The sequence below is a fragment of the Rhipicephalus microplus genome, chromosome X, assembly GCF_043290135.1.
Source record: "Rhipicephalus microplus isolate Deutch F79 chromosome X, USDA_Rmic, whole genome shotgun sequence".
Lineage (NCBI taxonomy): Eukaryota > Metazoa > Arthropoda > Arachnida > Ixodida > Ixodidae > Rhipicephalus > Rhipicephalus microplus.
In genome coordinates, this window is record NC_134710.1 from 426,681,269 (window position 1) to 426,698,554 (window position 17,286).

Sequence of the window (17,286 nt, forward strand, 5' to 3'; positions counted from 1 at the left end):
TGCAAGGCTACATGAAGGAAGTTGTGGCCAGAGTGCGGTTTTTAAGTGTCCGTTTTTCAACCGACTACTTGCGGTTCGTTGGAAAAAAAAAAACTTTACAAAGATGTATCTGACACTTTGCTGCCCGTCCCACTGTACAGAGCGCTATATACAGCACGTATCGGTCATAACGTACTTAAACAAGTAAAGAAAATGCATGTATCGCCAAGTGCAAGAACGTTCTTTTTTTAAATTAAACACCAGAACACGTCTGTTTAGAACCTTCCAAGAGGAGCGTGGTTTTTTATATGCCACGGAGATCTGACTGCCTAATCTGTAACAAAGCGGAAACAATTGACCAGGTTTTTTCTACACTGTCCCGCCGCGGCGCCGCAGTGGTCTAGTGGCTATGGTTCTCAGCTGCTGACCCGCAGGTCGCGGGATCGAATCCCGGCTACCGCGGTTCTTTGATGAAGGCGAAAATGCTGTAGGCCCGTGTGCTCATACTTTGGTGCACGTTAAAGAACCCCAGATGGTCGAAATTTCCGGAGCCCTCCACTACGGCATCTCCTACAATCATATGGTGGTTTTGGGACGTTATACCCCACGTATCAATTAATCATTTTTACACTGTTGGGGAGGGGTATATCTATGGGGTGTTTAACAGAAGACAAATAAAAAGAATTTCCGTTAGGCTCTCATGAAATCAGGTACTTATCAATAGAGAATGATGATGGATTACCCTTTGGTTTAGTCATGATGACTGCCTGCAAAGTATATGGCGCTCTCGAATGGCTGTATTTCATTGTGACACTGAAAGAAACTCCGCAAGGCAGTACTTTAAAAAAAGCGTGTCAACTTTACTCGAGGTAGTAAGAACAAAAATAATGTGTTCCTTTATGGCTAGAAAGTGTAGAAGCCCAGCTTACTATGAAGGAATTTTAAGGTGTCATGTGCTTGAGCAGTGTTTGGCGGCCGTAGTAATTGTTCTGTTATGTTTCTTGTGCAGTGTAATATATATTTATTTCGTCAACCCGTGTGTGAAATTTACCTGAAAGTAAACGAAACAAAAAAGTTAGGATGGCCAAGTGGTCAAAGGTGACAGATTTAAGCTCTCGTCCTCGTTAGAGGGCGTGGGTTCGAACCCCACTTCTGACAAACTTCTTTTTTACGTGTGCTTGCAATAGGTTCTCTCTCTCCCATTAGGAAGTAAATTCAAATATCCGCAATCCACAGAACTTTTTTGTAGTCTTAAATATTTATTCGCAGTTTATGAATATTGCACATATTTACAGTGTGTCAAATAAACTAGGTCGACTGTTGCCTCAGTTTGTCGTGAGCACTCAAGTTATGACAGGGGCTATGCAAGGCTACACGAAGGAAGTTTTGGCCAGAGTGCGGTTTTTAAGTGTCCGTTTTTCAACCGACTACTTGCGGTTCGTTAGAAAGAAAAAAAAATTTACAAAGATGTATGTGACACTTTGCTACCTGTCCCACTGTACAGAGTACTATATACAGCACGTAACGGTCATAATCTACTTAAACAAGTAAAGGAAATGCATGTAGCTCCAAGCGCAAACAGGTTCTTTTTTTTTTACGTTACACACCGGATCACTTAATCCTAGAACTTTCCCATAGAGGAACGTGGTTTTCATATGCCACGGGGATATGACTGTCTAATCTGTAACAAACAGGAAACAATTGACCACGTTTTTCTACACTGTTGCGAAGAGGTATACCTATGGAATGTTTTACAGAGTGTTTTACACTTAACAGAATGTTTTACAATTAAGAAAGAATTTCTGTTTTCTGTTAGACCCTCATAGAATCTGGTACTTATCAACAAATGATGATGATGGATTACCTTTTGATTTAATCATGATGACTGCCTGCAAAGCACATGGCGCTTTCGTATGGCTCGATTTCACTGTGACACTGATGGGAGACCCGCAAAACAGTATTTTAAAGAAAGCGTATCAATGTTTCTCGAGGTAGTAAGAACAAATGAATGTGTTCTTTCATGCTTAGAAAGGGTACAAGCTCTGTTTTATATGAAGGAATTTTAAGGTGTGATGTGCTTGAGCAGTGTTTGAGGGCCACAGCTTAAATTGAGGATGATGCAGTGAGTAATGGAAAGGAAAACGGTAGGTGTAACCTTAAGAGACAAGAAGAGAGCAGAATGGATCAGGGAACAAACAGGGTTCAAGGATATCATATATAGTTGAAATCAAGAGGAGAAAACGGACATGGGCCGGGCATGTAGCGCGTAGACAGGATAACTGGTGGTCAAGAAGGGTAACTAACTGAGAGAGAGAGAGAGAGAGAGAGAGAACGTAAAAAGAAAGGCAGGGAGGTTAACTAGGCCTGAGCCCTGGTAGGCTACCCGAGATTGGGGAAGGGGAGAAGGGGAAGGAAAGTTATAGAGGAGGAGAGAGAATGTCACTAACTGGGCTGACGCGTAACAGTTTCACCATCACAAACGATGAAACAGGCCGCTGTCTTTGAGAGAATGCAACAGCGCTTTCGTTGCCTTTGGAAATTGGATGGGCAGCGCCAATGTCCCAATACTTTCTCGACAGTGAAATCGCTTCTGTCCCGTTGATTTAAAACACTGCGCAGGTGAAGCCTCTCGATCGTGTATGCCGGGCAGTAACATACGGTGTGTTCAATAGTCTCATCGACAGCGCAGTCATTGTAGTCCGCGCTGTCGGCCATCCCTATCCTAAATGAGTTGAGTAAGCATTTGTGAAGACTACGCCCAGACGCAGACGGCACAACATTGTATCTTCCTCCCTAAAAATACCAGAGGGTAGCCGCAGTCGTGGAGATGGATCGAGAGAATATAGTCTATGATGTGCGAACTGTGATGACTGCCACTTCTGGAGTGTCATGTTCTGTGCCAGCTTACTTAGATATCTAGCTGAGTCAATCCTAGATAAAGGTACAGACACAGGGTTTGTTTTTACGTGTGTATATCTGGCTGCTTCATCGACGAGGTCGTTGCCGGAGATACCGCAATGACTTGGTATCCACTGGAACACAACGTGGTGTCCTTGTTCGGACGCATAGTGCAGCATTTCTCTGATCTCCCATGCCAGTTGTTCGTACGACCCACGACGAAGCGCCAACGAAAGATATTGTAAAGCCATCTTGGAGTCGCGGAATACTGCCCATAGATTAGCCGGTTGTTGCTTGATATAATCAATAGCACCTCGCAGGGCAACGATTTACAAACCAGTTCATGTGCTCACGTGACAAAGTTTGTACGTGATGTTGATATGTCGTGATGGGATGACGGTGGCACCGGTGGAGCTAGTTTGGGTGGTAGATCCATCCGTGTATGCGTGGATTATGTCAGCGTATAAAGTGTGTAAACAGCGCAGAGTCACTTGCTTCAAGGCCAAGGCAGAAAAGACTTTTCTATTTCTTATTCTTGGGACGGAAAGGCACACGTCCGGTTGTCGTAGGCTCCACAAGGCGGACGGTGAACGCTCCAAGGGTATAAAACCAGATGGTAGCAAAGCGCGGTGGGAGCTGACGACCTTGGAGAAGGACGCCTGCGGTCGTTGTTCTGGCAGAAATGTCAAATGGCTCGATACCATCCGTAAAATGCGCCGAATATGTGCTCTCAGCACGTCGGTTGTTACGCAGGTCATAACCGGATGATCACGAGCCAATATAACTGTTGCAGTGGTTGAGGTAGTTCGTGGTAAGCCGAGACAAACACGTAGTGTCTCCAAGTTTTAATAAGCAGAGGAGAACTGTAGCGCAGTACACCAAAGTGCTTGGTATAGCTGTAGCATGGAACTCAATGACGGACCCCTTCTTTTTCCAGCGATGACTTTCAGGACGTGGGCAATAGATACCAGTTTCGCTTTCAAGCTAGTCACGTGAGGGCTCCAGGAGAGGTAGCGGTCTACAATGGCACCTAGAGACGATGGCTACGCTTGTAAGAGATGGGCTGGCAATTAATACTTATCGAGTAACTTGTCATCGCCTTGCGCGTGAAGGCCACCAGTGCACATTTTTCTGTTGAGATTGTTAGACCTTATACGTGCGAAGATAGCCAGATGCTTTCGACGCTGCCCTCTGTATCCTTGCTCAAACTTGTATGCGTGTCAATGCAGGTGCCCAGACACAGGTGTCATCAGCGTATATTGAAACAGTGACTGTTTCCGGGAGAGCTTCCACCAGGCCAAGCAAGGCAAGATTGAAAAGAACTGGGCTTAAAACAACACCTTGTGGGACGCGACGGCCCGTGTAGTGGTCTGAGTCTTAGGTCGGGCCATCTTCAGTAAATACAAAAAAGGATCTTCGTGTCAGGTAGCTTCAGATCCATCGAAACATTCGCCCTCCCAGTTCAATTAACAGCAGTGTGTCTAGTATAGCTTGATGGCAAACGTTGTCATATGCACCTTTCACATCAAGAAAGAGCACAATTGCTAGTCGTTTCCTAAACTTCTGCTGTTCTTCTGATGACACCAAATGGATGACGTTGTCAATCGATGAACGGCCTCGTCTAAATCCCGCCATGGAGTCGGGGTAAATGTTGTGCCTTTCAAGGAACCATTCCAGGCGCTTGATAATCTTGCGCTCCATGAGTTTCCCAACGCAGCTACAGGCCGGTATGATGTCAGCACCAGGGGTGATTTCCCTGATTTTAGAAGTGGCACAAGAGGACTCCGTTTCCATTCTTGAGGTACGATGCCATCTTCCCATGACCGATTAAATGAATATAGCAGTTGTCTTCTAGCTGCTTGGCCCAAGTGACGCACAGCCGTATACGTTATCCCATCGAGCCCCGGTGAAGAAGAACGCCTACACAGTGTCAGCGGAGCTTCTAACTCTTCCATAGAAAATGGAGCATCTATACTTATATCTCGTGGATCGGGGGTAACTAACTAGATTCCTAAAGAAGGTAACCGGGTCAGGGGGAGACAAAGTTAGGTGGGCAAATAAGAGTAAGACGTTTGCGGGTATAAAATGGCAGCAGCAAGCACAGGACCGAGATGACTGGCGGAACATGCGAGAGGCCTTTGTCCTGCAGTGGACGTGGTCATGCTGATTATTATAATTATTATGATGATAATGATGATGATGATGATGACGACGACGACGATGACGGCCGTAGTAATTGTTCTGTTATGCTTGTTGTGCATTGCAATACATTTACCTCGTCATCCAGTGTGTGAAATTTAACCAGAAGTAGCAGAAATGCCAGGATGGCCGAGTGGTCTAAGCCGATAGATTTAAGCTCTGGTCCTCGTAGAGGGCGTGGGTTCGAACCCCACTTCTGAGAAACATGTTTTAGGGGAGAAGCTCCTTATGGCGTGGCTCTGTCCATCCCTTCTATGTATGTATGTATGTATGTATGTATGTATGTATGTATGTATGTATGTATGTATGTATGTATGTATGTATGTATGTATGTATGTATGTATGTATGTATGTATGTATGTATGTATGTATGTATGTATGTATGTATGTATGTATGTATGTATGTGTGTGTGTGTGTATGTATGTATGTATGTGTGTGTGTAGCCACCGATGGCACATACCTGCTCTAGAGCTGGTCGCGAGACCGAAGATGGCGGTACTTGGAGTGTTCACTAGATGGACGCACGGACGGACGGACAGATAGACTAGCAGATAGACGGTCGGTGGATGGACGCGTGGACGTACGGATGTCTGGACGTGCAGTCAGATGGACGTACTCACAAGCTGACGCATGGACTTACTCTTTTTTTTTTTACATGTGCCTGCAATGGGTTCCCTTTTTTCCATTAGGCAGCAAATTCAAATATCCACAATTTGCTGAAACTTTTTTTATATTTGAAATATTTATTCGCAATTTATGAGTATTGCAGATATTCACATTATTATTTGTGGTATTTTGACCATGACATTAGAATATTTGAGTTATATATTCTAATAAATGTCAGATTATGTTCTTTCTGATTGCCACGTACTCTGTGCTATGACGGCATCTAACTCAGTAGAGATACCAGTAGTCATTTCTGCTCAAACAAACTTCTCGACTGCAAAGCCAAGGCCACATTTCCTACTATAGCCGGGCAGTTTTAAAATTTGTTCGTTTTGTGCATTTTGTGGGGTTGTTTTGGTGTCTTTCTGTTGGCTGTCAGTCTAGAAGCATTCTATAGCATTCCTTTTGACGCTATAGCATGGGTCTAATGCCTAACCACCATTTTATTCATTCGAATTAATATTTATATGAACACTTTTTGAACATGGTGAGAAAATGATACCAATCGGTAGCTGACGCTCCGATGAACACAAGTCCAAACATGATAGCGCAGCTCACGGCCTGGAATTTACAAAAAATTCTCAAAGTATTATGCTAAAAGTCGCTTTCTCTTTTCTCGAAAATGAGGCTGCAGGCTCAAAATCATTACGTGCCAGTCCTAATGTCTTCTATTTGCTCATTCGAGCATGGCATGCTTGGTCGTTACTAGGGCTTCCACGGGAGGACTTGTTCACGCGTGTGCGCACGATCACACTGAAAAGCCGTGCATTCGAAGAAAAAAATATAGATAAAGTGCTAAGGATTACGAGGCGAGCATGACACATTTTCTTCTTCCGTGCCACCCCTCCGTGCTTAGTTTCCAGTGCTTTTGTCGGGAGGCGAGAAAAGAATACGATAGCAGCGTGTGACAAATCTTTATAACTCCGCCCTCACTGGACTGATTCAGAAATTTTCGTCTTCAGTAAATTCGTGAGGCATTAAGCTCTTTTAGTAAATTCATTTAATGGCTGCTTAGAAAAGTGTTGCAGTGTCCATTTAGGTTTGCGCTATGTCTGGGATAAAAATATACGTTTATCTAGTATCGCCTTACCAGCGTGTTTCAAAGCAGCAAGAAGCTGTTACAAATCACCAATTTGGTGGTAAAATTGTACTCCAAAAAGCTCTAGGCACTTATCGTCACTGTAATAGAAATGTTGTTTTCTCGACACTCGTTTTTTGAAAGGGCAGCGCAACGACACGAGGAAAGAAAGACAGCGAGGTAAAGAGCGCTGACTAACTCTTTCTTTGCCTCTCTGTCCTTCTTTCCTCGTGTAATTGCGCTGCCCTTTAAAAATGAGTGCTATGAACCAGCTAGCCCAAACAAAAGTATTTCTCGACATTCTATAGCCGCGCAAAAGCGCTTCGTAAAATGGTGTGTTCATCTAAAAGCTTAGCGGCAGCCGTTATATAATGCCGGTACACAAAAACCCACACACACAAATGAAATCAACGATAGACAGTTCATGAAGTTAGTGTCCGGTTAAATATCGCCCACAGAGCTGACGGGATGCCTCTATTCATTAGGACATGACCATTGTTCAAGAATACTGTTCACTGTATCAGAAACAGGACGTTTTTCAAGAGCATTCAAACGACATAAAGCACACAAACTAGTTAGATGCACCAGACAGGGCACTATATAATAATATCTTCGAAACTGATAACATAATATTATCTGATAATATAGCTTCGAAACTAGTAAAGTGACAGCAGTGTAGAGGGCGCGTCCCCCGAGAGACGGAGAATGATGTCCCAGTCATGTATACGGCATTGCGGCCACTTTAAATGAACGTTTTCTACGTTAAAGACAAATGAAACAGTTGCCCAGGAACCGTTCTCATTTTGATGCAGCACAAAAAGGGGGAAATACGTCCAGGCTTCATCGAAATGCTAACTTGGAGGAGCATGTCTAATAGGCGGTAAATCTAATTGTTTTGCGATTTTGTTGTCTTTGAACTCTGAGTAGGAGTAACAGCGTTTGATGATCCTCAAACCACGTGTACTCTTGCTACAGTATCACACTACAAGATGAGAAGCACATCTGATATAGAAACTCTAATAGTAAGAAAATGTACCAAACTCTTTAGGCAGCCGCGCTGGTTGTGCTCGGCCGCTGGCCGTGAAAGGCGCTAGTTCTATCGTGGCCGCGGCGGTCGCATTTTGATGAAGGCGAAATGACAGAGGCCTGTGAACTGTGCTATATCAGTGAATCTGAAAGAACGCCTAATAAACGAAATCTTCGAAGCCCTCTTCTATGGCGTGCGTCATAATCATATTGTGGTTTCGGGACGTGAAGCCCCGGATATTATCATCGCTACTACAATTCTGCAGTGCTGCTGCTGTACTTGTTCCGAACGCTTGCGTGTGTATGTGAAACAAAGGGCATTTTCGCACTTTAATGATTGAAGATTAGTAATAAAAGCACGAAACATTATTTGCACATCGTCACATGTTTTTTTTGTATTTGACACATGAAGTAATCATTTCCAGAAAGACTTCACAAAAGTGAGAGACACTTTTTAATGAAAATCGGACACTTTTGCCTATATTGCTATGTTTATGCTAGTAAACAGGCATTTGCTTACACGTATATATGTTACGAAACATACGCCATTTGAAGTGTTCTCGAAGACGAGATGGAACGCAAGAAAGAACACACTGCAATCGCACAACTTAAAGACATCAATGTGCAAGTCGCGGAGCGACCTCAGGAAAGCAGTGCTACACTCTTTAAACTGAAAGAGTGCTGGGCACTCTCTTTGGGAGAGGGATTTCTTGTCTCATATTTCACTCTCTTTTCTAGAGTAAATCAACTGTTGTTGAGGCAGAGTACAGTGATTCCCCCAGAACGGGTCAATAAAGCACTCCCCTCAACAGGCTAACTTAACGCTGCCCGAATCAAAGTAGCATGACCCCGCCGAAGATAGTATTACTATACACTTCACAAAAAGAAAAAGCAGAGCTTGAGCCGAAATTGGGCTTTTTAATTGTTTTTTGGCGGATCTCCACACGCGCGGATCGTAAAGATGGCTATTTACGAGCACGCACTACGACAAAAAGTAAAATGTAAAAAAAAAAAACACTAAGTGGGACACGACCCTTCGACCTCTGCACGCACTGCAGATCACAAGTCCAATGCGCTGACCACTACGCCATACTGATAAACGTCTAATTGAGGTTTATTTTTTTGTGACAAGTCATATTAATGACATGTCTGCATTTTCTTGTTTAAAAGCATATATTTGAGTGTCTCCACGCTTCTCAAAACCAGCCAGATTGTAGTTAACGTGTTCGCTGTGTTAGTTTTGTGGCTCATGAAATCAAAACGTCTATCTGATACGTTTTGTCACAGTAGAAATAGGCTGATTAGCGCGACCAATTATATGAACGTCATTTGCACTGACTCGCTAAGTGGTTATAGTCATTCCTGCGTACGAAACATGGCACTTCTGAAGTGTACACAAAACAATTAAGTTTTTTCGCCCCCTTAGACATAGTTCAGTTATTCTTGTTGCCATTCTGTGATTAAAGCCACGATACTTCACTCTAGCCGTACCGTATATGTTAGGCTTACGTTACCATCACCCGTGTGCAATGGTCGTAGCAAAAATTATGTATATTAATACCCGGAGAATGTCATAGCCATTTGCGTGGAGTTTCGATCGTGACCGATTGAATGAAATAGTATTCGTTTATTTCACTAGACAGGATCCAAAGGTAAAAACGTTGACATTAAAAGTTCAAAGTGCCTTCCAGTGCGCTGAAATTGACTGGCACACGCACCGGAAACGCATCTCGCTTTGTTAATCGTCTTTAACGCCTCAACAAACAAATGCAGCACGTTTTACTGTATATATGTGTGGGTTATAAGTAGAGATAATCACTCTTGGTGTGCCGATGCACCTAAAAGTAATCAAGAGCAGGAGTATAACCACGTTTTACTGTTTCATGCCTGAAGAGTATATGAGCATTCTACTCTTGCAAAGAGAGTATTGAATGCTCATATACTCTTCAGACATATACTCAACAACGGGGTTCTCTGGCTGCAGTACGTTCAAGGGCGTGTTCCGTACTCGGAAACATCCTCTCCTCCGGAAGGCAGAAAAGTCCCCGTGTCGAGAGCTTACTTCTGTATTGGTAGTAGGACCGTTAATCGCCTGTGTAGTGTGTCGGTACTGTCCCCCTTCTTCGCCCGCATAAAGCAGTGGCCATACTTTTCGCTCTATATGATGCTTTACGAGAGTTGAAGAACACTCTGAAGAGCAACTTTGCCTTTTTACTCTTGCAATACCTTCCGCAGTTTTTAGAGCATAGCTGTTCTACATAGTACACACAGCAAATGTATGCAGAGTGACCGCGGAATAAATTTTAATTTCTAGTGAGACCTTTTCGTGTTATTTTGTTCCTTGGTCTTTCTCCCTGCACCCATCATACACATCAAATACCATGAACACGCTATAGCACTCGCTCCCTAACTCGCTCACGCGCTAATAGGCCCGTGCACTTCCAAAGGCGCTATATCGAACGCGGCGCGAGCAAGGTAATAGCGTTCACTGCATCTGTGCTGGACACTAGGTTTAGTCGAAGTACTCGGTGGTTTAATAACCATTGCGTAAAAAAAAAAAATCCGCTTTCTCTTCATTTGTCTTCCTTTCCTTTCTCTCATCCCTTTTCCTGAAAGAGTAAGCGGGTGTTGCGCTTCTCCAGGTGGCATTCGCCAGCTTGCTCTTTACCTCTTTTCTCTGTGTCCTTGTGTATATATGAGTGGAAATCAAATAAATAAGAAATAATCAATACCTAAATAGATAAATAAATGAATATTATTTAATAATAATTAATTCAGTATAACTCATGCGATCCCGGGATGATGGTAAAATTGATTTATTCGCTTTGACATTTCCAACTTCTTCTTCATGTAATTAGAATGAACGAAGGAATTAGTGTGTGGATAAAAGAATTAATCCACGAATCAGACGTGGTTACTGCATATATGACGTCTACCGCTTGTTTACGACGTGGCACAAAATCCAAGATGTGATGGCACGAGCGAACACGTCAAGTCAAGCGAACAAATAAGCAAGCACGAAATATATCAGGTTAAGCCAATTAAGTAGAATCAACTCCCCTCCGTTATATCTGTAGACGAGTCTGTTCTATTGTTCTTACACTCTCAGAGCATAACTCGTCGCGGAGCTTCACAAATCGCTGGTAAGTTGTCTAAGGGGATTCACGTAGAAAAACAAGGGTAATATTGCTGGTATTTCAACATGCCGAACGCTAGAATGTATGAGCAGTTTAACATTCCCTTACTCGAGGTGAATGAAAACATTCAGTCTTCCGTAAACAGGCCATATTCTAGCGTCATTGCGTAAATTCGTTCGCCGGCCACATATTCGCTTGTGGCCACAAAAACGTGAGCGGAGCGAAGCGAACAGGGCACTACAGTGACCACTGCTTTAATTACCATATTGTCACACGTAGACGAGTTGGAAGCAGCGACGACACTTACGTACTCTCTGATCCATAATGGTATTGCGAGAAAACGTTGCATCAGCTAGTGTCTTCGCAAGTAGCGTCTCATCTCCCCATAGTTGTTGCATTGCTTCGATTTTTATAATCCTTTTTTTCTTCCTTGCGCGAGAATTCATGGTAATATATGAGTCCGAAATTTTCTCAATGGCCTGCTTTCTTTCCGGCTGTGATGGCCTTCGGAACTGTGGTTCTTTACAAAATAATTTTTAAGCCCCCGCAATTTTAAGCACCCGCAACTTCCCCCTTTCTGTTTCCAGATCAACGCTTGGCACATACGACGTTGAGCACCTGGTATACGCAGACATGTCTTGGACGTTACCTAAGATTTCGGATAAATTTTTACCACATCAATTCACACTGCTATCTTAGCTTTTGAATGATTTCTTACGTCGTCTGAACCAATGGCGTAAAACCACAAAAACCACAAGGAGGTTCACACATCTTGCTATGACGGCCATTTTGTTTTTCGCACATATTTTGTCCTTATATGCATAAAATAATATTATTCGTTCTCACATAATCACAACAACAACAACAACAACAACAACAACAACAACAACAACAACAACAACAACAACAACAACAACAACAACAACAACAACAACAACAACAATATCAATAATAATAATAATAATAATAATTGATTTATTGATTTATTGATTGATATGTGCGACTTAACGTCTCAAAACCACCATATGAATATGAGAGACGCCATAGTGGAGGGCTCCGAAAATTTAGACAACCTGGGGTTCTTAAACGCGCACCCAAATCTGAGCACACGGGCCTACAACATTTCCACCTTCATCGGAAATGCAGCCGCCGTAGCCGGGAATCAATACCGCGACCTGCTAATCGAAATATTAACAACCATAAATATTTCCACCTGGTCAGATGAAATATCATTGACTATCAATCCAACAGTATGTAAGAGGCGTCACATTGCGAAGTTGGTTTCTAATAGCAACTCGTAGGCAGGCGCTAGTATTTTTGCACCTGCATTATTCGGGCTGAGGCGTGTAATAAAACTGGTTGCACTTTTCGTGCTAGCGCGTAGAGGTATTTCTCATCGGTTGTACCGGCCCCGTTTCAGAAGTTCGCACTTTGTTTCTGTTAAATGAAAGCGCCTCGGATTTCAGAGCCGGTCGAACGGAGAAAGCATTGTCCTTGACTTTCAAAAAATTTGAAAGAGAAATTAGGAAGATAAATCTCGAGGGTGGACATTTACATGGGGTGTCCCCTCCAGACATGCATAACACAGGGAAAATCCTGACCACCTTGACCCCCCCCCCCCCAATATTTATTTACACCACTTGTCTGAACAGAATATTCTATTAGAATTCATTCGCTGTAGTACTTTGTAAAGGAAGACAGTGCAGACAAGAAATAGACGAGAAACTTCGAGATATTAGACGAATGCTCCCTTTTTCTTATCGTTTAGCGGCTTTTCGAAAAGAAAAATAAATGTAGCCCCACTAAGTGTGAGCTGCAACGCCAATACTAATTATTGCAAGCATATATTAAGAGACGTGTTTATTGACATCAATGACTTTTACCAAATGGCTATACACTGCACGTTGCCTAGCTTCAATTTTAAAAGTAAAAGAAGAAGAAAGAGAAAAATGTTTTGTCGTAATGGTTAATCGGCACTCACCAATAAAGAACAAACAAACGACTAAACGTAACACCAGGCTTGTGTATGCACGTGTGGTTTCGTGAATGGCTCTATATACACAAATAATACAAACTAAAACTTTTCGAAGAAGAAAATACGTCAATACTGCATGTTACCGGCAGAAAAAAAACTTGTACAGATCACAATTACACGTAATAGACAACGACGAAGCTAATGCTGTGTGTGGATGTGGAGGGATTGAGAAAGATTTTAAGATTAAATTAATTTGTTGTCCCCCATCACTGTTGGCATGAGCCCAAGAGCCTCGCAAAGCACATTTAATTAGAATGCGCGCTCGTTGTTTCAACGAGCTCTTTAGATAAGGAAAAGCTCGTGGGGCACGCGTCAAGCAATGAGCTTTCGCTTGCGTACACTCCATACCACGGCGCATCAGCGCACGCGAGAGAAATGGGTCGACGCAACACGAGCCTGAGAGAAGAGGCTTTGTGGAAACTAAAAAAGACACGACAGATGCCGTGAACGTGAGTTGAATGGAACATAAGGACGCCGTGTCGATATTCCATTGCCAAGGTTCGGAAAATTAAACTGTTCTCAATAGACGAAACTATTTCATTCGGCTTAAAGAACAAGGAAAACCGCTGGAAATGCGTTCGCTCGAGGCGTTTTTTCGTTGCACATAACAAGCGTTGCTGGTGGAAAATTCCCGTTTAAATTCTAATCTAACGTTTTTGTTAGAGCACTGCACACCATTAATGCGACATTGACAAGGTTTTGTAAATTTTTCGCAAACGCAACAACTTCTTCCGTCCCATTAAACCAGCATCATGTGTGCTTCGGGCGATTAACACCCAGATTTAATTGCTGTTCGTATAAAGTCTGTGATTTATTATAAAGATTTAGGAGATGTGCATCACTGCATGTCGTAGTGCACCGACACGCCGAGTTTTGAGCCACCCTTGCTCTGGGACATAGCATTGCTTTCGGGTGGTACTAATATTTTAGTTTTTTTTCTTTTTATTTCCGAAAATCATGATATAATTATTAGACGCGCCACGCGGAGGGCCCCGAGAATTTCAACCATCTGGTGATATTCATTGTGCACATACATCGCACAGTACACGGACTCCTAGCATTTCACATCCATCAAAATGCGATCGCCGTGGTCGAAGTTGAACTTGTGACCTTCGGATGAGCGGCTGAGAGCGCGCTACACCACCTGGGTGCACCTAGGGCACTGCTCACGCCACCGATCTGAGTGGCGAAGTTTTGAGTTTTCGCGAACTCAACATTTTCCAGGTTTGTGTGACGCTCGATGTCGACAGTACAGGCTGTTATACAGAGGGCTTTTATTCTCCCTTTACGAAATATTTCAACCAATCTTTTACATCTTTTTTTTATCACCGGTAAGATGCCTTCACATGGTTCTGATATATTCCCATTGTGCCATAGTGGTCGTGCAGCCCAGTTACAATGGTACGAGCTCTAACTCTACTCTGTGGTGTGGACAGACTAAACTGGTATTAATTGCTTACTACTTACTGAAGTCTAGCAGCCAAAATGTTTATTAAAAGCTTGTAATATCAAATATTCACACGGAAAGAGGTTGGTTCAGGGATCCCTTGACATGATTCAAGCTGGTGTAGCCATACTCCAGCTTATCTGGAGGAGGCGTTTGACATGTCGCCGACGTTTTTTAGTTTGCATAAAAATTAAAGTGTGCTTTCGTGGATGTTAAGAGTAGAACCCGTTGTTACAACGAAAATATTATTCGCACAAAGCTTGTCTGCAGTTGTGTGCTCACAATTTTCGTTGTCTCTAGTAATATAATTCTGTTGTCCCCACTTGCATAAAGGGCAACTGAAGATGAAGTGTGCAGCCTAGTGGTGATGAGCCTTTGAGTATGCACATAGAAAATATGGCAGCTAAAGGAGAACGAGTGGTAAGGATGCTTCGTGGACTCAGCCATAAACAATCTTGTTTACGTCGTGATGTGCTCGCCATGATATATTGTATGTATATTCGCCCGATGTTGGAGTTTGGCTGTGTCTTGTTTTTTGGAGCACCCGCCTACAAAATTAGACCAATGGTACTTCTAGAACGCGAAGCATTACAATTATATCTTGGGCTACCTAAATTTGTCGCAAAAGATAATTTATATAAAGAAGCTCGCCTGCCTGCTCTCCTTACAAGGTTTGCAATATAACTGTTTGTACCTTTAAAAAGATATATGCATCCAGGGGAGGTCGCACTATGTTTTAATTATCAAGCCGACGGCTTTTTTTAACTAACAGTGGTCTAGATTAAGGTGCCCACAAGTCATCGTCGTACAGAGGCTCTTGAAAACATTACAAGTAAACCTGCTTGAATTACAGGTACTAAGGAGATATATTCAAACAATTAAAATGGAATTTGCTAATATATTTCTTAAGAATTGCAAAGGTCTTCCCAGTAGGACCTAAATGCCATTTCGAAAGGCCGCCTGGCAAGACTAAAATTAAAGATTGTTAAAATAGCAACTGATGCTTCAGTTTGTGAAAAAAAGGTAGGAGTGAAAATTGCATCTTCCGTGATGGATTGGTCTTTTTCAATTCGTTTACCCGATTTTACACCTATTTATGAAGCGGAATCACTTGCAATGGTCTTAGCATTACAGAAATCGCCTCTATCCATAACAGATGCTGTCATCATTACGGACTGCCTGTCTGTCTGTTTTTCATTACATGTACCGAATATGTCGAATGCTTTAGAAGTGTTTTATGCCCTTGCCCCAGTACATTTATGGCTCATTCGATCGGTATATGAGTACCAGGTCATGCAGGTTTAAGCCTCAATGAATATGTAGGTGCACTTGCTGTGGCCTCACATAATGGTCCCATAATAACTATATTGCCGGCGCTAGCATTTATCGCCGTGACACAATTTGAAAAATTTGCCACATCGGATAACTTTGAAAAGTCTCGCTTGGCAACATCTCAGTTTGCTCATGTAAATTATTCCTGAAAAATTGATGGAACTGAAGAAGGGCAGAAATATCAATATTACGACACTACGATAAAGTTTTTATGGTAATGCTTCAATATTGACGTTACTGCTTTCAAGGAGCCGTGATTTCACTTTTTTGCAAGAAAATCACGTCACTGTTTGTGCCGGCTGTTAGCCCTACCGCATTGATTTTTTGAGGCACAGTGGGTACGTTGTTAATTGGTGTGGAACATGATTTGTTGTTGGTGCGCGACTTCAGTTCGAGTCGCGCTGACAAACTGAACGTTTCTCTTTCTTTTTTGCTTTCAATATTATTTCGAGTAATCTTGCCTGTTTTAAAGGCAGCATCCTACAGTGGAGCGATGGAAGGAGCCGCTGACCAGCGAAAACCTGGAAGATCGGCTGAGTCGATCGGTTCTCGCTGACGGACCTGACTCGCTGAGTAGCAGCTGTCACAGAGTTACTCGCCACCAAAACAGCTATAGATGGTGGCGTCTAAAATGACTACAAATTTACGGCAACGGGCCCACTCATTTTTATCATTACACTACAGGCCCCCTTACCATCATCATTGCTTTACGATGGCAGGGCCGTCGCTATAGCTGCTTCGCTATTATGACGGGCCCCGTCACTGTTACGATTTCATTATACGGTGACGGACCCCCTCACTTTAATGATATTACTGCGCGGACGGGCCCCGTCAGTCTAGTCACGATTACACTACGCTTTGATTGATTTGTAGGGTTTAACGTCTCAAAACCACCATATATGATGATGAGAGACGCTGTAGTCGAGGGCTCCAGATATTTAGACCCCCTGGGGTTCTTTAACGTGCGCCCAAATCTGAACACACGGGTCTACAGCATTTTCGCTGCCATCAAAAATGCAGCCGCCACCGCCGGGATTCGATCCCTTAACCTATGGGTCAGCAGCCGCCGAGTACTTTAGTCACTATACCACCGCAGTGGGGCGATTACACTACGCTGACGGGCCTCCTCACTCAAACAATAATACTGAGTTGACGGGCCATGTCACCATAATCACTGCCAGAACAATTTTATAACAATTTTATTTCTAAGATAAGGTACCATCCGTTTCGTGGCTGATCCCCCATGGTGGATTGCGCGAGGCATCTAAGGGTCAACCGACCGACCAACCGGCCGACCGACTGACCGACCAAAACGGTGGTTCCTGGGTACACTCTCTAGCACCGGTAAGGAAATGTCTTTTTTTTTTTAATTTCAACAAGCGTGGCATCATAAAACGAGCCACCATGGTTATGCCCCCCTCATTCATTAAAAAAGGTTAAACACGAAAGTGTCCAGCAATATATCAGTGACGTCTCCATCATGGATAT

The 17,286-nt window shown here is 43.0% G+C and overlaps 1 protein-coding gene and 1 non-coding gene across 3 annotated transcripts in view; one reads left to right on the top strand and one right to left on the bottom strand.

The window, feature by feature from the left end:
- The window catches only part of LOC119183256 (Golgi-associated plant pathogenesis-related protein 1-like), a 179,286-nt gene that overhangs the window by 12,822 nt on the left and 149,178 nt on the right, over positions 1 to 17,286 (bottom strand). The gene's annotated exons all lie outside the window — the stretch shown is intronic.
- TRNAL-UAA (transfer RNA leucine (anticodon UAA)) lies at positions 1,054 to 1,137 on the top strand. The gene has a single exon. It is a non-coding gene; the product is annotated as a tRNA-Leu (tRNA).